The sequence below is a fragment of the Bufo bufo genome, chromosome 5 (genome assembly GCF_905171765.1).
Source record: "Bufo bufo chromosome 5, aBufBuf1.1, whole genome shotgun sequence".
Taxonomy (NCBI): Eukaryota; Metazoa; Chordata; class Amphibia; order Anura; family Bufonidae; genus Bufo; species Bufo bufo.
In genome coordinates, this window is record NC_053393.1 from 8641046 (window position 1) to 8665375 (window position 24330).

Consider the following 24330-nt stretch of genomic DNA (forward strand, 5'->3'; position numbering starts at 1 on the left):
TGAGCAAATTTGTTATAGAAAGCCGGCATCTCTACATCTTCCCAAGCATCTCGCACATCATCAGGAGCTGTCTCTGTGGGAAGCCTGGATAAAGCATCAGCATTATCATTAGTACGTCCAGCACGATACTTTACAGAGAAATTATAGTTGGCAAGGCGAGAGGCCCATCTCTGCTCCAAGGCCCCCAATCTAGCTGTATTGAGATGTGCCAGAGGGTTATTGTCAGTGAATGCAATGAACGGGGTGGCGGCTAGATAATCCTTGAATTTTTCTGTCACCGCCCACACTAATGCCAGGAACTCTAGTTTGAAGGAACTATAATTCTGGTCATTTTTCTCAGCTCCTTTCAGGGAGCGGCTTGCATATGCTATCACTCTCTCTTTTCCCTCTTGGATCTGGGCTAACACAGCTCCCAGGCCTCGCTTGCTAGCATCAGTATAGAGATGGAAGGGCTTGCTATAATCTGGATAACCTAACACTGGAGGCTCGGTCAGTTTCTTTTTTAGCAATTGGAACGCTATCTCTCTTTTCTCATTCCACTCAATGGGCACAGGAGTTCTAGGACTCTTTTTGGGTTGCCCCCTCAAGAGCTCCTGGATAGGATCAGCTATTTGAGCAAAATGGGGGATAAAACGTCTATAGTAGCCGGCAAAACCCAGGAAACTCCTCACCTCTTTGACAGTAGTAGGAACCGGCCAATTACGGACAGCTGCTAATTTATCAGGGTCAGGTTGCACTCCCTCTCCGCTTACTATATGCCCCAGGTATCTTACTGCAGGCTTGAGCAGGTGACACTTGGATGGCTTTACCTTCAAGCCATATTTGATAAGGATTTCAAATACTTCTGCCAAATGTTTCAGATGGTCCTCATATGTTTTTGAGTACACAATGACGTCATCAAGATACAGCAGCACTGTTTCGAAGTTTTTGTGACCCAAACACCGTTCCATTAGTCTCTGGAAAGTTCCTGGGGCATTACATAGCCCGAACGGCATACAATTGAATTCGAACAGGCCCATGGGAGTAGTGAAGGCAGTCTTTTCTCTATCTGCAGGGGCCATGGGTACTTGCCAGTAGCCACTGGTCAAGTCCAATGTGGAGAAATAGGCAGAGGAGCCCAGAGCAGTTAGTGACTCCTCAATGCGGGGCAGTGGGTATGCATCTTTGTGGGTTATTTGATTAATTTTCCTATAATCCACACAGAAACGGATACTACCGTCCTTCTTCTTTACAAGAACCAGGGGTGCAGCCCACGGACTACGGCTGTCCCGGATCACATTAGAGTCTTTCATTTCTTGGATCATTTCCTTTACAGTCTGATATGAAGTAGGTGGTAAGGGTCTGTATCTCTCCTTGATAGGAGGATGAGAGCCAGTAGGTATGGTGTGTTGTATGGCACTCACCTCCCCATAATCAGTAGCATGCTTACTGAAGGCCTGGTGGTGCTCCTTGACAAGCTGTAGAATCCCTTCTTGTTGCTGTTGGGGGGTAGTCTCGTCCCCTACATGGAGCTCTTCCCACCAGGGCACTTGTGGCTGGGTCACCGGCGAACATCTGCTGTCTGCAGCTGGCAGCTTTTCTGTCACTGGAAGACGAATGATGTCTTGGAAGGACACCTGGGACAGCTGGGCAACAGGGCAATGCTTAGTAAGCGCAACAGGATGATTACTCAGATTAATCAGACGGACAGGTACTTTACCTTGGGAGACGTTCACCAGGCACTTGGCAGCTCTCACATAAGGATAATCCTCCATCTGGAGTGGTTCCACCAGGGCTGGATAATCTCGGCCTTCGACTCCCAGGACAGCACGACACCACAAAAGAGTTTGAGAATTAGGAGGCAAAGTCACAGGCTTAATATCACGGATCCTGGCAGTACAAATTTCTCCTTTCCCATTAGCAAACCTCTGCTGGGCACTTAACACAGTAATAGTCTTTTGAATCACCCTCCTGGATGCAGAGGAAGCAGTGGGCAAAGTCTGATGTAATACAGCAAGTATTTCTGAATAACAGTTTTTGAAAACATTGGTGCCTAGAATGACAGGATGTCCTCCTCTGTCACCGGCCTGTACTACGATCACTCCCTGTTGAGGCAGGGTTACGTCTCCCACCTGCAGGGTGGGTTCCCAGTATCCATGAGTCTTTACTGGTTTGCCATTGCTGGCGATAATTTCCACCCAGGGTTCAGGCGGCTGGGTCAACTGGTTGGTGTCCCAGAACTTTTCAAATGCAGGCAGCTGAATAGTAGTGACCTGAGACCCAGTATCTAATAGGGCTTCAAAGGGGACCCCGTTGATCTCTATATTGATTTTAGGATGGGATCCTACATAACGTGGCATCCAATTTCGATCCTCTGGACCTAGTGTTCTACCTCCCGAGGGGTGGTCCTCAGCCTCAGGGGTTGCCCGTTTAACTGCCAGCACATGGATTCTGTGTGTCCCAGCTTTTTGCAGTATGTACACACGGGCTTCTTGCGACCTCTATTACGCCTCCCAGGATCCCTGGGGTGAGTCTCTTGGTAAGGAGGTGGGAACGGCCTAGGAGGTGACAGGAATTCTTCTTCTAGCATTATGGGTTTTTCCCATTCCTCTATTTTTCTGCACACTTTCTCTAGACTTTTAGTGAGGTGATTTACTTGCTCTGTCAGCATGGCAATAGTATCAGTAGCTGACACTTGAACAGCTTGGCCGGCCTCAGCTCGGTTAGTGACAAGCAGTTTTGGCCTGCAGGCTGATGACTCAGATAGGGCGCTCAACTCAGGAGATACTGTGGACCCCAGAATTTTTATAGCCAGTTCTTTAAAGTCCAGAAAGGCACTGTTAGGGTGCTGGGCGGACAGCATCTTTAATTGGGTCCTTATTTGCTCACTAGACACCCCGTTGATAAATTGTTCCCTCAGGGTCTGGTCCTGGTTATCAGCCTCTTTGGGATCTATCTGAATTACAGCCCCTAAAGCCTCCTGAAGTGATAGGGCAAAGTCACGGAGGGACTCACCGGACTTCTGTTTCTTGCCAATCTTTGCATGCATCTTTATCTCTGAGGCAGTCCTAGTTTCAAAAGTGGCTCTGAGGCGGGTGAATATCTGCTCTAGAGTACTCCGCTCAGCAGCAGGCCAGGATAACACTTCCCTGCGGGCAGCTCCCTCCAGTTGCGCCAGCATGATTTCCATTTGCTGGTCGGCATTTATAGGGTACAATCGGAATAGTGCCAGCAACTTTTCTTTAAAGTCCCTTAGGGTATGGGTCTCTCCCCTGTAGCGGGGGAACCATGGGGCCCCGAAATAGTAAGGCATGGTAAAGGGCATCATGCTGGGGGCTGTAGGATGATTAGGAGCCGCAAGCTCTCCCGGGGCCGGCTGCTCAGGCACTCCTGGCTCTGACATGGTAGTCTATTGAGAGGTGGCCGCTGGCGACTAAAGGGGCCGGAACAATCCCCTTCCCTCCGGTTACAAGTGCTTACCGGTATCGCTGGTCTTGCGCAGGCCAAGTCTCGCGAGGTTCCGGACGTCCTGAGACCGCGGTGACGCAGGAGAAGCAGGGCCGCAGCGGTGCGATGATGAAGAGGGGCGGGACTCTCTGTGTCTTTGCAGGGATCCGCCCACGAATGTCCTCAGCGGCGCGGGAAACTTTACTCCAGGCAGCCGGTGGCCATCTTTAGCAAAACGCTGTCCATTCACTGACAGCAAGCAGGATTGTAAAAAGTCCACAAAACCACACTCCAATGCGGCGATTTTCTTCCTCTGGGTAGCGCAACACTGCACAGCGCTTTTTAGAGGTTTTTGGTACACTTTGGGTACGATTTTCAGTCCACAAAGTCCACTTGAATAAAACAGGAAAATTGTCACTTTGGTCACAGGGCAACGGTATAAGGCACAAAGTTCACGCTTCTTGCACTAGAAAGCGTGCGTATCCTGTTCGTGACGCCAAAAGAGAGGTGCAGCGTACTCAAGTTGTGTGCAATAGGTGTTTCTGGGTGATGTAGTGCAATATACACTAACCTGGTACAGCTGACTCTCTGCAAGGGCAGGTATAGGTAGAAATAGTTTGTGACGCCAGTGCCAAGTAAACGGTGGCACGCCGTTTGCGGATGCAGGAATAAATTGAGGAAACGTAGTCTTAAAACAGAACTCCAACTTTAGTAGTTTCGCAAGCAGAGACAATATAGGAAATGCAGTTCCTTAGCATACAGTCGATTTTGCAATTTGGTCGATGCAGGCAATTCAGTTATAGCAGGGTAATTACAGAGTGTTGAACACAGGACTTGCAGCACAGGAGCTAGCACTCTAATTCTGTCTGATCCTGGAATATAGCATATCTTCACCAAGGCCCATTAACCTAGTTCTGGCTTTATATCCTTGGCTATAGCTTTAATCAGTACCTCCTCTGTCTTTCTGAGTACCTCTTGCTTTCCTGATCTTTGCCTCTGTCTCTCTCAGCTTCTGAACACTTCCTCAGGCTCTAGAAACTTCTGAGCTGTGGTCTAGACTGACTTCTGCACTCCACACTAGATCAGGTTACACTGACTTTCCCTTCCTTGTCTGGCCCTTATATAAACTAGGGCTCCCTAGCTCCCTCTAATGCCTAAGAGCTGGAATGACACCCCTAGCCGGCCTGTACTTGCAAGTTTCATAGCAACAGGGAAACACATAGCATTGCATTACATGACATTTTATAAAACTGACATATACCAACTTCTCCATAACTAAGGAGGGACGACAGCACACCAAGTGACACTTTGGTAGTGACGGGTATTACAGTCCCCGTACACTACATAAAAGCTACTGACCTGTGGCTTTGTCTCATGTTGGCGCAGAAATCTCATCCCTTTCCTTCCACGGCCGCTGGCTCCTCAGCAACCGTGCAGGGGCCAGCGGCCGTTCGCAGACCCGGAGCCTGTTGGCTGTATAACAAAGGGCATTGTACATTATTTTTTTTATTTGAAAGAGCTTTATTAAATGAAAACATACAGACATTTAAAAGAAAAAAGAATCTTACCGATTCAACAAATGTAACTTGTACAGAGAAGGTACTTGCAATGAAAATGTACATAGAAATACATCAATCAGAATATGTCAGACATGAGGGCAATGCATAGTAGCTGGTCTTATATTAACAGTCAACCTTCAATAATCAGAAGCAATCAAAGTCATATATTGTATACTAAGGCGTGATGTTTGACTAGTGAAGCCTGGGGTCACTCATTGAGAGTGATATTTCTGTGGATTATCCACTTTTTCCATTTGGATCTGAAGGCCAGTGGGTTACGTGACTCTGCTGCCGCTATTTCCTCGAACCTATAAATTGAGTCTACCCTCCCTGTCCACTGGTCTATTGTGGGGAGTTCCGCTGATAGCCAGAAGCGTGGAATAAGGAGGCGCGCTGCAGTAAGCAGAACATGGAATAGGGAAGGGACACTATGAGCCAAATCTGAAGGTGGAAGGTTCAGAAGAGCCAATTGTGGGGTGGGAGGAATATTGGTCTTGCAAACATTATTGCATTTCTTAAAAATTTCCTCCCACCACAGGTGCAGAGTGGGGCAAGACCACCAAGTATGGAAGAAAGTACTCCTCTCTTCTCCACATCTCCAGCATCTGTCTAGGTTAGAGCTATCGTATCTAGATGTAATGTCCGGGGTTTTGTACCATCTCGTAAGGATTTTATATTCGTTCTCTTGAATAAGTACACACCTTGATGATTTGTGTGGAGAGATAAAAAGCTTTGATAGATCTTGGGAAGAGAAGGAAGTATTTAAGTCTCTTTCCCATAGCAGGCTTTGGCATCATGATAGGTGCAGTAAGTTTTTTGTATATGTGTGAGGCTACTTTCACACTAGCGTTCAGGTGTCCGCTCGTGCGCACCGTTTGAAGGGGCTCACGAGCGGCCCCGAACGCATCCGTCTGGCCCTAATGCATTCTCAGTGGAGGCGGATCCACTGAGAATGCATCCGCCTGCCAGCGCTCAGCCTCCGCTCCGCTCAGTGAGCGGACACCTGAACGCTGCTTGCAGCGTTCGGGTGTCCGCCTGGCCGTGCGGAGGCGAGCGGATCCGTCCAGACTTACAATGTAAGTCAATGGGGGCGGATCCGCTTGAAGATGACACCATATGGCTCAATCTTCAAGCGGATCCGTTTCCCATTGACTTTCAATGTAAAGTCTGAACGGATCCGCTCAGACAACTTTCACACTTAGAAAATTTTCTAAGTTTTAATGCAGACGCATCCGTTCTGAATGGATGCGAACGTCTGCATTATCGGAGCGGATCCGTCTGATGAAACATCAGACGGATCCGCTCCGAACGCAAGTGTGAAAGTAGCCTTAGATTGTTTTTTTTTGGACGGATTGATTACCAATCCAACTCTCGAACCATGAAATAGGCCTGAGGAGGGCCCGGAGAGGGATATTCTTTGCAATATAGGAATGAAGGTAGGAAATTAGGGAGGGGAAAGCGTTCTGTAGGGAGAGTAAAATGGCAAATTCTCCTTTATTCATCAGTACACCGTCTTCGTCAAAAAATGACAAGATGGGAACTTGGGACATTATTAATTGAGGGGGGAGGCTTTGCTGTAGTTCTACTGGAGCTATGTTTATCAGATCCCTTACCTGAATTAGCGGGGATGGGAGTGGCGAACCCCAGTCAGAGTTTTGAAACCATTTCCAAACTTCAAGTGTAGCTTTAATCACAGGATTAGGTTTGGAGAAGAGGTTTATATGGTTTGAGTCTCCAATCAAGAGTGACCTGAATGAAAAGTGAAAGATTGAAGATTCCATCTCGACCCAGGATTTGAATGCTGGATTACGAAACCAGTCTAGTGCTCCAGGTGAATGGCCTTATTGTAAAGTTGTGGGTTTGGCAGACCAATGCCTCCCATATCTCTAGGCCTTTGGAGGGTTGAGGTTGCTAATCTAGGACTTTTCTGTTTCCATATATATCTACGGATGTGTTTTGTAAAAGCAGTAAAGAAACTTTTTGGTATTGGAATAGGGAGTACTTGTTGTAGGTAATTGATTTTGGGAATGACCAGAGAGGGGCATCGTACATTTTTTGCCTTGTGCAGATACAAGCATGAGTGCTCAGTTTGTGGAGGACCCCACTCAGCCGTCGGCTACCCACGTAACCCCCTTGTCCCCAAAGCCATAGCCGCCACTGGCAGGAAAGACCCCGGTGAGCGTCACTGCGATGCCACATTGGCTAAATAGTTACCCCATTAAGGAAGCGGCGGCTCAAATCCGCTTCGGTTTTACTTTCGGGTTTTTTATTCCTTACCTACGTTTTCCAATAATTTAAAATCGACGTTAGATAATCTGCGCCTGTTGCGGAAAAAATTTAAACGGAGGTTTCCTTAGGCAGGATAGTGGGACCATTTTCCTCACTCCCCTTTTATAACATTCGTATTTCACCATTAGGCCTTATTCCCAAAAAAGGACCAGGTAAATTCAGGCTAATCCAACACTTGTTCTTCCCCAAGGGCACATCGGTTAACTATGGTATTTCAAAAGATGATTCTTCCGTATCCTATGTGCCTTTTGATAGAGCTGTGGTTTTGGTCAGAAGTGCGGGCCAAGGGGCGCTGCTAGCAAAGGCAGACATTGAGGCGGCGTTCCGCTTACTCCCAGTGCACCCAGACTGTTATCACCTACTGTGTTGTATAGTAGACAATTTGTACTATTACGACACTTGCCTGACGATAGGTTGCTCCATCTCGTGTGATTTTTTTTTAGCTATTTAGTACATTCCTGGAATGGGTTATTAAATATGAGACTGGTTCGTTGTCTATAACGCACTACCTGGATGATTTTCTATTTGTGTCTCCAGGTAATACAAACCAATGCCAATACCTCCTCAACACATTCCGTTTCTTTATGTCAAAGTTTGGTGTACCCCATCAGAAGAAAAAACTTGCGGCCCCACAACTACTATTACATTTCTAGGCATTGAAATTGATACTATCTCAATGGTTTTCCGCCTCCCTCAGGATAAATTACAAAAATTTGTCGGCTTAATTCAAGGTTTTCGCACCTCAAAATCAGTCACGTTGCAACAAATGCAGACCCTGTTGGGGCCTACCTAGTTTTGTATTGCAGAATTATGCCCATGGGTCGAGTTTATTCAACGTCGGATAATCCCTGTCCACCCGCGGCCATCGCTAAACTGGCTTACCACATATCGCTTGACAAAACCAATGAACAATGGATTTGTTTGAGTGAATCAATTTTTGGAAACGTATAACGGCCACACGTGTTACCAAGGCCATGAAATATCAACACAAGATATGGCATTATTTCATCGCTGCAAGCGGGGGTTCTACCGGTTTTTGGGGCAATAATTGGCAGGCAACTGGTGCTCTGCTCCGTGGCCAGATGATTGGCGTGCTCTGGCTTCTGCTCCAATATTACCCTCCCTGGAACTGTTTCCAATAATAGTAGCAGTCAACTTATGGGGACACAAATTCACAAATCAGCGCGTATGTTTTTGGACAGACAACATGGCAGTGGTTTTTAGTATAAATAAGCTAACCTCTTCCTCCCCTCCTGTACTTGCACTACTCCGGCATATAGTCTCCGCTGTTTACGAGCTAAACATCTGGTTCCGTGCTCACCATGTACCAGGCATACATAATTCTGCCGCTGAATGCACTTTCTCGTTTCACTGGCAGGAGTTACGGAGCATCTTACCGGAAGCAATCAAGGAAGGCCTTCCATGTCCGCCGCTGCTATGGACTTGCTGATGAATGTCTGATGTCACTGGTGAGGGCATCAGTGACGCCATCGACTTGTTCAGCGACATGGTAAATGCATGGGCTGAATGGTGTGCGCGGGAGAGGATTACAACCATAGGTACATTGCCGGCGGATAGTTTGCAGGTGGACGATCTCTTATCTATTACAGTTAAGAGATCACGAGGTTAGCAGGAGTAAGTTTTTACCTCAAGGTGCGGGGTTGGCCAAACGTTACAAAACATTTCTTAATCCGTCAAGCCATTAAAGGCTGGCATAAAGAGCACACGCGTCGTGAGCGGCAAGGCGCCAGTATCTTACTCCTTTTTAATACGACCTTTGCAATGTATTGCCGCGTATGCTCTTCTGGCTTATGAAACCATACTGTTCAAGGCCGCGGTTTTGTTAGCATTTTTTGCTGCACTCAGGATCGGTGAACTAGTTTGCCCATCCCGCTCCGGTTTAGGCGGTTTAGGCTGCAGGGCTATGTTTTCTCACATGCATCTTCACTCAGGGTGACACATACATCGCTCCAAGACCAGAACTTAATGGCGCGCAGTTCTTGGGCTCACATTTACATCTAAGGTGGAGGGGCCCTATTTGACCACATGCTGTGGTTCAGAGTGATGCGGATCAGCGCTCAGGGCTCGGCTTTCCTGCTACACACAGACAGGCAGGCCAGTAACGTGTTTTCAATTCAAAGCAATTTTCCACCGTTTTCTCGGCATTAGATCTCCCCAGTGGTATGAGTTTGGCACACATTCTTTCCACATAGGTGCGACTACAGAAGCAGCAAGGGCCGTTTGCCGAATCAGAAGTAGCTGACCGTATTGGGCAGATGAGATCTGCGCGTTATTGCCTCCTAAATCCTCCCACACTTATTGATTTAATTTATTTCAGATTACAGCCAGCCCACCATCTGCTTCATCGGACACCCCTACATTTTCTGGGAAGGACAAAGAGCTGAATGCAGGCCAGGCGGTCGTAGCCTCGGCTTCAGGAATGTTCAGGTCATCTGGCGAGGTGTACGGGGTCTGCGATGGTCACAGGCCCTGCTTTCTTTCATGAAGTGGTAATTGTGTGGTCGGAAATTATTCCAAGAGTCGATGTGGCAGAGGAGCTAGGGAGTCGCAGGCAATAGAGCGCGCGAGAGAACGGTCAATACCAGGGATTTCCCAATTTTATGGCTTCCAGGGCGGGGGTAGTTGTAAGGCATCGCAGCTGGAAGGTGACAAATATACGGTGCAAACTAAAAGGAGATGGAGAAGAAGGCGGGACTTGCCCACGGAGGGATTCCGTGGGGCATACTGCTTCTTATTACTCCGTGTTTTTGATATATGTTTTGGAGATCGAAAAGTTGGTGTTAAAAATCAATAGTTAAATAAAGCTGTGACCAACTCTCACCCAACAATAGAAGGTGTCGTTGTGGTTTTTAAGTTAGCTTCAGTAAGCTAGGTTGGGGGCAAAGGTTTACATTTCTCGGCAGTCATATCCCTACACTATCTCTAAGCTGTCCCTGAACTGCCCAGTAATTATTTTTGGGGAATAAAGTCTTTCCTGATCACTGTCCCTAGTGCCCTGTAATGTCTCTCCCTGGAGGAGACTTTTTATAGGGCTGTGACATCACAGGGGCTGACTAGCTGCTGATTCGCTGTATACATGGCATTATGGGTGATCCCTCATTCCCGGGCTACTTACTTCCTCGTTCTAACAAGTGCAGCAGCCATTTTAGAAAAAATATGATTTGTTACCACAAAGCGTAAGGCTTCGGAAAGAATCAAATTTTTCCTGAAATTCTGATCAAATTCCACTTTATCAACTTTGATTCATTCATTTCTAGTCTTGACTTAACATCAGTAGGGGCAGCGGGTGGGAGCAGCGCATGGAGAAGTGGTGCCTGGCTGCTGTGCTGTCAGAGTATGGGAGACTGGCTGCTGTGCTGTCAGAGTATGGGAGACTGGCTGCTGTGCTGTCAGAGTATGGGAGACTGGCTGCTGTGCTGTCAGAGGACGGGAGACTGGCTGCTGTGCTGTCAGAGGACGGGAGACTGGCTGCTGTGCTGTCAGGGGACGGGAGACTGGCTGCTGTGCTGTCAGGGACGGGAGACTGGCTGCTGTGCTGTCAGAGGACGGAGACTGGCTGCTGTGCTGTCAGGGGACGGGAGACTGGCTGCTGTGCTGTCAGGGGACGGGAGACTGGCTGCTGTGCTGTCAGGGGACGGGAGACTGGCTGCTGTGCTGTCAGAGTACGGGAGACTGGCTGCTGTGCTGTCAGGGGACGGGAGACTGGCTGCTGTGCTGTCAGGGGACGGGAGACTGGCTGCTGTGCTGTCAGGGGACGGGAGACTGGCTGCTGTGCTGTCAGGGACGGGAGACTGGCTGCTGTGCTGTCAGGGGACGGGAGACTGGCTGCTGTGCTGTCAGGGGACGGGAGACTGGCTGCTGTGCTGTCAGGGGACGGGAGACTGGCTGCTGTGCTGTCAGGGGACGGGAGACTGGCTGCTGTGCTGTCAGGGGACGGGAGACTGGCTGCTGTGCTGTCAGGGGACGGGAGACTGGCTGCTGTGCTGTCAGGGGACGGGAGACTGGCTGCTGTGCTGTCAGGGGACGGGAGACTGGCTGCTGTGCTGTCAGGGGACGGGAGACTGGCTGCTGTGCTGTCAGGGGACGGGAGACTGGCTGCTGTGCTGTCAGGGGACGGGAGACTGGCTGCTGTGCTGTCAGGGGACGGGAGACTGGCTGCTGTGCTGTCAGGGGACGGGAGACTGGCTGCTGTGCTGTCAGGGGACGGGAGACTGGCTGCTGTGCTGTCAGGGGACGGGAGACTGGCTGCTGTGCTGTCAGGGGACGGGAGACTGGCTGCTGTGCTGTCAGGGGACGGGAGACTGGCTGCTGTGCTGTCAGGGGACGGAGACTGGCTGCTGTGCTGTCAGGGGACGGGAGGACTGGCTGCTGTGCTGTCAGGGGACGGGAGACTGGCTGCTGTGCTGTCAGGGGACGGGAGACTGGCTGCTGTGCAGTCAGGGGACGGGAGACTGGCTGCTGTGCTGTCAGGGGACGGGAGACTGGCTGCTGTGCTGTCAGGGGACGGGAGACTGGCTGCTGTGCTGTCAGGGGGACGGGAGACTGGCTGCTGTGCTGTCAGGGGACGGGAGACTGGCTGCTGTGCTGTCAGGGGACGGGAGACTGGCTGCTGTGCTGTCAGGGGACGGGAGACTGGCTGCTGTGCTGTCAGGGGACGGGAGACTGGCTGCTGTGCTGTCAGGGGACGGGAGACTGGCTGCTGTGCTGTCAGGGGACGGGAGACTGGCTGCTGTGCTGTCAGGGGACGGGAGACTGGCTGCTGTGCTGTCAGGGGACGGGAGACTGGCTGCTGTGCTGTCAGGGGACGGGAGACTGGCTGCTGTGCTGTCAGGGGACGGGAGACTGGCTGCTGTGCTGTCAGGGGACGGGAGACTGGCTGCTGTGCTGTCAGGGGACGGGAGACTGGCTGCTGTGCTGTCAGGGGACGGGAGACTGGCTGCTGTGCTGTCAGGGGACGGGGAGACTGGCTGCTGTGCTGTCAGGGGACGGGAGACTGGCTGCTGTGCTGTCAGGGGACGGGAGACTGGCTGCTGTGCTGTCAGGGGACGGGAGACTGGCTGCTGTGCTGTCAGGGGACGGGAGACTGGCTGCTGTGCTGTCAGGGGACGGGAGACTGGCTGCTGTGCTGTCAGGGGACGGGAGACTGGCTGCTGTGCTGTCAGGGGACGGGAGACTGGCTGCTGTGCTGTCAGGGGACGGGAGACTGGCTGCTGTGCTGTCAGTGGACGGGAGACTGGCTGCTGTGCTGTCAGGGGACGGGAGACTGGCTGCTGTGCTGTCAGGGGACGGGAGACTGGCTGCTGTGCTGTCAGGGGACGGGAGACTGCAGCTGTGCTGTCAGGGGACGGGAGACTGGCTGCTGTTGCTGTCAGGGGACGGGAGACTGGCTGCTGTGCTGTCAGGGGACGGGAGACTGGCTGCTGTGCTGTCAGGGGACGGGAGACTGGCTGCTGTGCAGTCAGGGGACGGGAGACTGGCTGCTGTGCTGTCAGGGGACGGGAGACTGGCTGCTGTGCTGTCAGGGGACGGGAGACTGGCTGCTGTGCTGTCAGGGGACGGGAGACTGGCTTCTGTGCTGTCAGTGGAAAGGAGACTGGCTGCTGTGCTGTTGTCAGGCCACTCAGTCTGAATGAATGACCCCAGGAGCGGTGGGATGATCAGTGCTCTCATAACTGATGGAAGCGATCATGGTCTGTCAGATAAATTGTCACTGAGCAGAACAAAAGCGCTTCCATCAGTATGAAGGACGAGAAAGCACCACTCTAATTCAAGACTGAGTTGCTCACAGAGTCTACACATAACTCCAACCGTCCCATATCCGGAGGGACAGTCCAGGATTTCAGTGGCTGTCCCGCAGTCCGTAATGACTGAGGTATGTCCCGCTTTTAGGGAGCTGTCCCTGTATCCATAGGATGGCAGAGACAGCTGACTATAATGGTGAAGCAGCTTTCCCCAGCAGCATCATATCAGTCCACACATCCTCCGCTGGACTGTGAAGGAGCCGGGAATCAGCCTGTGGACGCCTCCTACTCCTACATAGCCCTGCAAGCACAATGTGTATGGAGCACAGGGAGAGCTGTGACCATCGGAGGAACTAGGTAGAGGATTTCCCTGTTTTTTTTACTTCCTGTGAAGGTGACACATACAGTATCTGGCCATAACTATTGTGAGGAGGCACCAATCTGGGCATAACTACTGTGAGGGGGCACATATCGGGCCATAACTACTGTGAGGGGGCACATATCTGGGCATAACTACTGTGAGGGGGCACATATCTGGGCATAACTACTGTGAGGGGGCACATATCTGGGCATAACTACTGTGAGGGGGCACATATCTGGGCATAACTACTGTGAGGTGGCACATATCTGGGCATAACTACTGTGAGGGGGCACATATCTGGGCATAACTACTGTGAATGAGGCACAGTGTGGGCATTACTACTGTGTGCTGGCACAAAAGAGGGGAATTACTATGTTCGTGCATAAAACGGACTTGGTGTGTATAGTCCCAGGAGACTGTCCATGCATTTCAGGCAACCTTATGTGGCAAGGAACACTCTCTTGGACTTGTAGCGACAGAACGGTCTGCCATTGCACCTCTTGCTCCGTGATGTCCCAACTCTTTGGAATTCTACTTTGCAGATGCTAGAGCGTCTGTATGAGCGGTGTAAAGCGTTGGATGATTCCATCATGCACCAGACCTCCTCAGTGGGGAGCATGCTAAGTTTCGAGGTTAGGCAGTAGCAGCTCATTGTCGCTTGCCATGTACTCGGTCCATCGAGGAGGCCACCAGATTTGTCAGAAAGACAACTGTGCAGTAACCAATGTCATCCACCTCATAGTTATCTTTGAACAGATGTTGACACAACAAGGGATGGAGGAGCAAGAAACTGGTTACCTTACCATGTAGCTATTGGGACTCACAAGGAGAAAGATGGAGAAGGATGGAGACAGGGAGCTTCTACTGGAGGAGGAGATGTTGGTGATGTAGAGTTCTAAGGATAGTAATGATAATGATAGAACAACACTGGCTATGATGATCAATCAACATGGGGGGTGAGCTAGAAAAGAACTGGTTCTCGGGCACGCTAGGTAGCATAGTAAGCTGTATGCTCGCTTGCTAGCATACTGACAGGTATATCATTGACATCAACCAGTCTGTGATTACTGGCTAGCCATGCTTTTAGACCCCTCACTGCCAGGCAAAATGGGGAGAGTTTTCCTACGGTTCAAATTGCTGTATGGTCAGGATACACTATGTACAGGCTTGCAGCAGCAGCTTTTGGAAAGCAGGCGCCTACCACTTGTGTGCCTGAGCAGGAGGCTCCTATCCTTACCTCGCCAAGCCACCCTCCACCTGCCACCTCTGCCACCACAAGTAGCAGAAGCCACAGCAGCCACTATAGTCTAATGAACATAAAGGAGCTGTATTTATGTGCTGCACCAGGCTGATGCAATACAGCAAGCAGAGATATACAGTGTGAACAACCAAGTTCAGTGCTGGACTCTGACCTTTGTCTGGCACATCATGTTCTGTCTTGTTCAGCCTCCAGCATACTGTCATCTCAAGCAAATAGACAAACTTATCCTCCACCAGCATACAAAACATAACTTTTGTAAAAATGAGTGAAACATTGATTCATTAGGATATTCACACTCTTGTTGTTGAGGCTGATGAATAGATCCGTCAATGCTGAAAGTGGATATTGATTGCTGGCCCCTACCTCTGCTGCTGTCTCTCTACCATGATGTTCCGTACCACCGCCACAGCGGCCATTACTTAAATTCATGTGTGGACTCTATTTCTTTTGATGTCCACCATGATTCAGATTCTATAAACTTTCAGATTTGTGTCTGAGGGGCGATGTGGATACGTCCGTGGTTCACACACTTACATAAAGGAAAGATACGGCGGGGAACAACGATTCTTCATACGTCCTCATGTCACGGATGAGGGATCCTTTAATATTCTAGCTAATAACATTGCAAAGAGACTTTTATACAGGACGTATTCCAGAAAATCGATTTTTTAATCATTTCCAAACGTGGGCTCTAAGATAGATAGAAATATGCTGATCTTTCCTGAAAAACAGTTCCTCGTGAAAGGAATCACCAATGTTCAACCAAAATTTGTGCTTCTACATTTGTGACACAATATAGTGAGCAATTTAGTGAAATTTTTAATTGTAAAAAAACATCTACCCATTCTTAGCTATGACAATCAGTGTCAGATATTGTAGCAGGTGGTACAGAAGTGCAGCACGTAAGGCAAATAATTAAGGCCAAGTGTGTTTCTGGATTCTATTATCCCCCAAACCCACGTGGATCAGCAGTAAAGTGTGGTCATGGCAGATGTGTTTGCTGTGACCACATGTTGGTTACTAACCGTTTTAAATCAACTGCCAATGATAGAGTTTATTATTAAATCTTACTTGAACCACAACACCAAAAATGCCATTTATCTGATTACTTGTATGGATTGGCATTTGAAATATGTGGGGTGTACAATCAGATAAAAACCAGGAAAGCGCAGGGCATTGAGAAGAGTTGGGGTTCCTGTCAGAGGAGGGGATCACTGAAGAAAACTGTTAAATAGGGAGCATACTGGATGTTCCAGCTGCCACACGTTACCCGCAGGGGTTAAACAAAAAGACATGTGTCAGGGATCAGAGTGGAAGGAAAGAGGGTGCACTCTGACTCCACCCTCACCCCCTGTCCCTGCCTACTTACACTACCCGCCCTTGGCGACGGGGCATAACTGGGCGACGGTCCCTTACTTACGTAAGTGCACAGAGGAAAGATACGGAAGGTCAACAAGCCAAGGGTCAGAACCAGGAGAAGCAGGAGTATAAATGGAGCGGGCAATGTAAGGTCAACAGTCAGAGCCGAGGTAAATCCAGGAGAGCAATACGTACAAAGGATGAGACGAAGTCGAGGTCAAAGAACGAGCCTAGGTCACAAGGTCAGGAGGTCAATCAGAACAAGCATCCGCAGACTAGAACCAAGGAACAAGGAAGCACCAATGGACCAGTATCACAGGCAACCTGTTGCCAGCATTTATAGTGGGGAGTGATGGTCTTGTGACGTGGCCAGCGTCACATGGCCGACAGACAGACAAGTCGAGCACCGAGTGATCAGCTCAGCGCTCAAGGCAGACCTAAGAGCAGGGAGCCTCCCAGCTAGCATAGCCGCCCTGGAAACGAGGCCGAACACAGATCCTCGCTCCCGAAGCTAAGGCAGCAGCTCTGTGGCGGATGGGAGGAACGAAGTGCGCCTTCGGCGCCCCCGTTACAGTACCCTTTTACGAGGGGCCACCGGACCCAAGCCCTTGGGTACAAATCTCCCAGGATGCTCATCATGAAACTTCTTGATGAGCCTAGGGGCGTGGATCTCAGTAAGCTGTGACCCAAGACCTCTCCTCGGGTCCTAGCCCTTCCAGTGGACAAGGTACTGCCAGGAGTTTTGGACCTTTCTAGCATCCAGAATTCTGGAGACTACAAACTCCTCTTTATCGTCAATTTGTATGGGAGGAGGAGCTGACCTGCGACGGAAACAATGGTGGAATATATTTCTTAAGCAACGATTTAGGGAAAACATTATGAACACAAAATGAGTCCAGCAATCTCATCTAAAAGATACAGGATTAATAACGCCAATAATCTCATACGCCCAACAAACCGTGGCGCCAGTTTCCTAGAAGACACCTTCAGCGGTAGATTCCGAGTAGACAACCAGACCCTGTCACCAAGCTCAAAATTAACCCTCTTAGAAGCCTTACTATTAGCCATCCGTTTTTGTTGTTCTTGGGCTTTTTGCAGGTTCACTTGGACCCGTGCCCAAACTGTGCACAGTTCAGAAGTTACTCTATCAGCTTCAGGATTAGATGAAGGTATCAACGAAGCTAGAGTTAAATCGAGGATGGATCCAAAGTTTCAAAAGGAAAGGGGAAAACCCCAGTAGAAGAATTCACACCGTTACTTTATAGCAAATTCCGCCCGCCAGCGAAAGCTATTCTACTCACACATGTTGATTTTCAGACATGTAGGATCTTAAAAATTGCTCAAGAGTCTGATTTAGTCGTTCCGTCTGGACATTAGTCTCGGGGTGAAAAGCAGACGAAAAGGCTAAAGAAATCCAAATTCTCTGACAGAAAGCTCTCTCCAGGAATTTAGAAACAAATTGAATGCCTCTGTCAGAAACAATATTTTCAAGGGATCCCGTGAAGCCGTACAATGTGATCAATAAAAACAGTAGCTAGACTCTTAGCACTAGGAAGTTTACTCAGAGGAACGAAATGTGCCATCTTACTAAATCTGTCAACCACTACCCAAACCACTGACTTACCCTCAGAAGACGGCAGGTCAGTAATAAAATCCATAGAAATATGCGACCAAGGCTTACTGGGAATGGGTATTGGTGGTAACTCTCCGGCAGGACGTGTCCTAGGAGTTTTGGATCTGGCGCACACTTTCCAAGTAGATACATATGCATTGACGTCTCTTAACAAAGTAGGCCACCAGTATGATCTGGAAGCCAACTCACGAGTTTCCTTCCATGGCCAGGGTGACCACATAAAACTGAATCATGACACTCACCCAACAACTGGAGCTAAAAATGCGCGGAAACTAATAACTATCTGAAGGTGTATGTGCAGGCGCTAGATGTTGAAGCTGATTCAATATCAGAGGCCAAATTGGAGGATATGATGCCATGATGATATTGGCTGGAAGGATGGGTTCCGGAGGGTGTATCGGAAGACTGAAAGGTAGAAAAACTTCTTGACAAGGCATCGGCCTTTATGTTCTTACTTCCTGGCCTGTAAGTAATGGAAAAATTTAATTGAGTAAAGAATAATGCCCATCTGGCTTGACGAGGGTTTAGACACTTAGCGGACACAAAAAATAACAAATTCTTATGATCAGTAAGAATGGTAATTCTATGTTTTGCCCCCTGCCAAAAATGTGTCCATTCCTCAAATGCCCACTTAATAGCTAGCAACTCACGGTTCCCAATATCATAATTCCTTTCAGTAGGAGAAAATTTTCTGGAGAAAAAGGCATTGGGTCTGAGGTTAGAGAAGTTAGAGGGTCCTTGGGACAATACTACCCCTACTCCATCCTCAGAGGCATCTACCTCCACCATAAAATGTTTCTCCATATTTGGTTGAATTAAGACTGGGGCACTACTAAAACTTATTTTAAGATTCTCGAAGGCTTCAATGGATTCCTCAGACCAATTGACTAGATCCGCCCCTTTCGTGGTAAGATCTGTTAACGGTTTGGCCGATAATGGAAACATTTTTAATAAACTTACATAATAATTGGAAAAACCCAAAAAGCGCTGTAGGCTTTAAGGGATGATGGCCTCACCCACTCCTGGATTGCCCGTACCTTCCCAGCATCCATTTTGAAAGATTCAGGAGTGAGGACATACCCAAGATACAGAATCTCTGTACTCCATAAAATGTCCCTCAGGAGTATTAAAATTCCATCTTCCATCCATTCCTCCCCCTCCTTAATTCGGATTAAATTGTAAGCTCCCCTTAAGTCGAGTTTGGAAACCAGGCAGCTCCCTAAAACCTGATTGAACAGGTCGGGCACTAAAGGGGGGAATATTGATATTTAACAGTGATCTTATTTAATTCACGGTAATCAATAAAGGGTCTGAGTCCTCCGTCCTTTTTTTAACAAAAAAGAACCCTGCACCCATTGGAGATATCGAGGGCCTAATGTGCCCCTTGTTCAAACTGTCCTTTAAATATATTCCCATATTGAATTTTGTTCGGGACCAGATAGATTATAAATTCTTCCTTTGGGATATCTGGACCCGGATACTAATTCAATAGCGCAATCATATGGTCAATGGGGTGGTAATTCTTTCAGCTCAGATGATGAAAACACATCAGCATAATCTCTAATATGTGGCAGAAGGATTTGGGATACATTATGAACCCCTGCTTAAACGACCGATAAACAGGACTTACACTGAGAACCCCCATCTTTCTATCTCACCAGTAGCCAATTAATAACCGGATTATGTAATTGGAGCCAGGGCATACCTAATACTACCATTTATGGGTAGATTCTCAAGAATTAGGAATGAGCATATTTCAGTGTGGCACACCACTACCAAAAGAGAGATCTCCGGGGTACAAAATTTGACCGTACCACCCGCCAGGGGAGTGGAATCAATGGCTACAATGTTCACTGGTTGAGGAAGGGCTAAAATCGAATTCCTATTTGGATAGCGAATTTACGGTCAATAAAATTAGATGCTGACCCGGAATCAATAAAGGGCATCACCGAAACCCCTGATTCCCCCCAGAGACACAGTAATAGGAAACCAGCAGCTTTTTTCTTACCACCCCCAGGGAGTACCTTGTCTGTTGAGCCCTCTGGTTTGGGTGGACCTCCGGAAGAAGAGATCTTAGGGCACTGTCGGACCCAGTGATCGTAACTGTCACAGTAGAAGCACACTCCACGACAACGACGCTGCTCCTTCCTGGTTCATCAGAGAACAAAATCACAGAAATATCGTGGCAAATAGGGGGGGAACTGCTCAAACCCCAAACACTGTAGCGTGTTTCTCATTGGGGGAGCAGTCCCACCGCATGTGGGACCGCAGTCAAATGACCATCCCCAGCAAAAAATGCGTACAATGGAGGATGCCGGTGCGGTCCACATTGCACCACAAAGCATCCTACACAAAACGGAGCATTGTGCGGATGAAAATATAATTATATAAATCACAGAAAAAAATGCACCAAACGGATATGCCACTGACTATACTAGTCTCAGCTTTTAATATCTGCTTGTATGACTAGCCAGTATAGTCAGTGGCATATCCGTTTGGTGCATTTTTTTCTGTGATTTATATAATTATATTTTCATCCGCACAATGCTCCGTTTTGTGTAGGATGCCTTTGTGGTGCATGTGGACCGCGCCGGCATCCTCCATTGTACGCATTAATTGCTCGGGATGGTCGTTTGCTGCGGTCCACATGTGGTGGGACTGCTCCCCCAATGAGAAACACGCTACAGTGTTTGGGTTTGAGCAGTTCCCCCATATTTGCCGATATATATTTCTGTGATTTTGTTTTATATGTATTGAATGTGCCTTTACCTGGCATTTAAACATTCTTTTGCACCTGGTAACCTCCATCACACGGTCTGATATGGTGTGGCTTACAGTCTTGCTTTATTCACATTGCATTAGTTGTCCTGCTAGGCGGTTGTGTGGAAGCTTGGCTGTGAGCTGGATTTCATCACCTTCAGACCGTGTTCACAACCATAGTTAGCGTAGTGGTAGGACCCCTTGCCATGCTGAGAGACCGTGATGTGGTGCATGATGGGCTCCTATGTGTTCCTTGACAGGAATATATTGGCAAAAGTCTCAGCTTTTAATATCTGTTTGTATGACTAGCCTAGTATAGTCAGTGGCATATTCGTTTGGTGCATTTTTTTCTGTGATTTATATGTTCATCAGAGAAGCTTTCAGATTCTGCTATCACCGGACCCATCTCCATCTTGGGAACCATCTGTGGAACAAGAAGGTGTTCTCGCTGTCGTTCCCTAAACCGTTAGTCTAGCCCTAATGGCTAACGTCATGGTTTGCTCTAAGTTTCGGGGGGTGGATAACACACTAGGATATCCTTGAGGGTGTCAGACAAACCGGACTTTAAATTGACTCTTGCGGGCCCGATAATCCACCTGGAGGGACGCACCCATCTACGGAATAAGGTACAGTACTCCTCAACCGGACGGTCACCCTGTCTGAAGGATTTCAGCTGGGTCTCCGCTACCATGGCACGGTCAGATTCGTCATATAACACACCTAGCGCCTGAAAAAATGCGTCAACGGATCTGAGGCATTGCGAATCAGAAGGCAAGGAGAATGCCCAGTCCTGGGGATATCCCTGTAATAAGGAAATAATGATCCCCACCCTCTGTTGCTCAGATCCAGAGGAATAGGAACGTAAGTGAAAATAAAGCTTACAGCTTTCCTTAAATGCCAAAAAGCTTGTATTTAACGCCTGGAGATCCAGCCATGGTCAAAATCTGAGGATCCAAGTCCGGTGACACCGCAGAACAGCACAAGACACCAGTGTGCAAAGGTGACATGGATAAATTTATCAAAAAAGCGGCCTCCGCTTATGTGGCTCGGGACGGCAAGATGGCGCCGGCCTCACCACACGTCGCAGGCCGCCCACAGAAAGAACCGTTGGACCCGACACAAGACACTGAGGTCGAGACATACAGTCTCCCTATCTCAAGATCGTACCCTCAAGGACGCTCTTACCTCCTCTCTAGCAGCAGCTTTGGAGCCTCTAAGCACGGACCTCACAACGATCAAACAAGACGTCGGCAAATCGGAAGAAGATTCGAGATCCTAGAAGAATCGCAAGCAGCTCTGGTGAGTCACCAAATGGGGGTAGCCAATAATCTGGTCTTCATACAAAGCAATTTGAATTTTCTATATTGCGCTCTTGAAGACCAGGAAAATCGCGGCAGATGCAATAATTTGCGCTTCCGCGGTGTGCCAGAAATCAACAGCCGCAAGCGACATTCCACATGTTATTACCCAAATCTGTCTCTCCATTTTGGGCCCTGACTCAGCCCACGAAGTGATACCTTGAAAGGGCTCATAGGGCCTTAAGACCCAAACCAGCCACCAACAGACCCACCAAGGGACATAATCTGTAAATTTCTAAGCTTTCAAGTAAAGAAGCTATCTTGAATAAGCCTGTTCAGAAGGAGAGATTTCTTGGGACGGTTGCAATTATCACTAATATATCAAGATCTTGCCCAATCACTTTGAAGAAGAGGAGATCCCAAAGCCACTGACGGACTGCTTAGATCACACAATACACCATACAGGTGGACCTTTCCTTTTGGTCTGTTCTTTTTTGAAGGTCGCAAAATTAACGTATCCACATTCACAGACCCTAAACCAGGTCTTGACCACCTTAACTTCAGGCCTTTGGATATTCAAACTGGGACTTTGTCCAGAACTTATCATCCTACCGGATCTACTTATCCCTACTCCATGGGAAAAACAACCGCACCCCAAGATTCCTCCAAGACCAGGAGAGTCGCCTCGCTTTCCACACCTAGAAGACTTCCCCTTAGGAGAGTGAGCTGAGGACCGTCACTTGTGTGCTTTCTATAAAGGCTCCATCTTTTTCACTCTCTATTCCTCTTTTTGTATCCCCTCCTCCTGACTCTCCATCTTTTCGCTCATAAGCCACCACTTACCCTACTTCCCCCACCTCTATCCTTATATCTGAATCCGATTTGTCCCTTGCCTGGATCTATATCTTGGCATAGGGTGATATCTTCATATCATTGATATTCCCCTCTAATCTACCATTAGAATATTGCGCACATGCGCATTTACCTTTTTATATAAGTTTTTTTATATTTCTCTGTTTTAGGTTATACCTTACATATTTGTTATGTAGATGCCTCTCATATTGTGTACTAGCCTCCTCTCAGTCACAGAACCCTATATTTTGTACTCTTATAAACAACTTATATGTCTACAGATACCCTATTTGTAATACATGCCTTTTACTTATGGAAGCCTGAAATCGCGGTGACCAACTCACGAATTGCAGTGACATGGCAGATCTAACGATAGCCTCATTTAATGTTAAGGGCTTTAATGCCCCCTCTAAAAGGTGCCAAATATTCTCACTTTTAAAAAAGAGGAACACCTCCATATTATTTCTGCAAGAAACTCACTTTAAGTTCAACCGTTATCCAGACCTTTCCCGCTCCAGCTTCCCTGTGTGGTTGCACTGCGGGTTCAGGCTCCTCCTCTTCCAAAGGGGTAGTATGGGTTTTAGCAAAGAACAACATCATTCCAATATTGAATCCAAGATACAGAAGGAAGGTATTTAATGTTAAAGGGATCTATAGCTAACCAGGTTTACACATTAATCAACATATAAGCCCCCAATGTCAACCAGGCTTCTTGGTTCGATGCTATCTGCCCAATCATAGAATCCTTCAAGAAGGTACAGTTATCATGGGAGGTTGACTTTAATGTTGCCCTGAATCCCGTTTTAGACTCTTCAACAAAAAAAATCTGCTCTCTCACGAAAAACTCTCAATTCCCTATGTGACAAATTTCAAACCTGAAACCTGGTTGACCACTTGAAGAATATTTAATCCCACTGAAAGGGGATTACACTCTTTTTTTTCCAACGCACACAGGCTCATACCAAAGGTTGGATTACTTATTTATCTCTAAGAAACATCTCCAACTATGCACCAAAGCCCACATAGACTCTATCCATCTATCTAGTCACTCTCCAATTTTTGTTACTATCTCTATCCCCCAAATTCACCCAAAGTAACTAACTGGAGACTCAATGAACAACTGGATCTCCCTCAAAGGAGAACTAAACTATAATCCAGAAATCCCTCAACGGGACTTCTTCTCCCTAAATGCCCTCCCTGATACCTCCCCCCACATCCTATGGGACCACCAATAAGGCGTACAATAAGGAGGCCAACTCATTAGCCTAGGCGCTCATCTAAAAAAAAAAAAAAAAGAAAAAGCCCGAATTGATGACCTTTTATCAGAAATATACGGAAACTTGAATCAATTCACTAAAACTCCCTCATCTACCAACACCTCCCTAAGCTCAATACACTTTGCTCTGACTAAAAAACCACTTAAACTCAATGTCGGCCAAATATTTCCTTAATTCCCATTTAAGTACTTTGCCCATGGCCATAAAAGCGTCTAAATTTGTTATGAACAGGTTAAAAAAAAGGAGAAACCATAATTATATTTGTAAAATCCATAATAGTAAAGGAGAAACAGTCATAACATCTAAGGACATTGCCTCCCCAATTTCAAGCTTTCTACCAGTCCCTCTATAACCTACCCCAATCTACTCCTTCAGCTATGCCCCATCCAACATAGAAGCCATCAACAGATTTCTGGACACAATCTCTCTTTCCTAAACTCCACCCCTCTCATAAAAAAATATTAGAAACCCCCTTCTCTATAGACAAATTGAA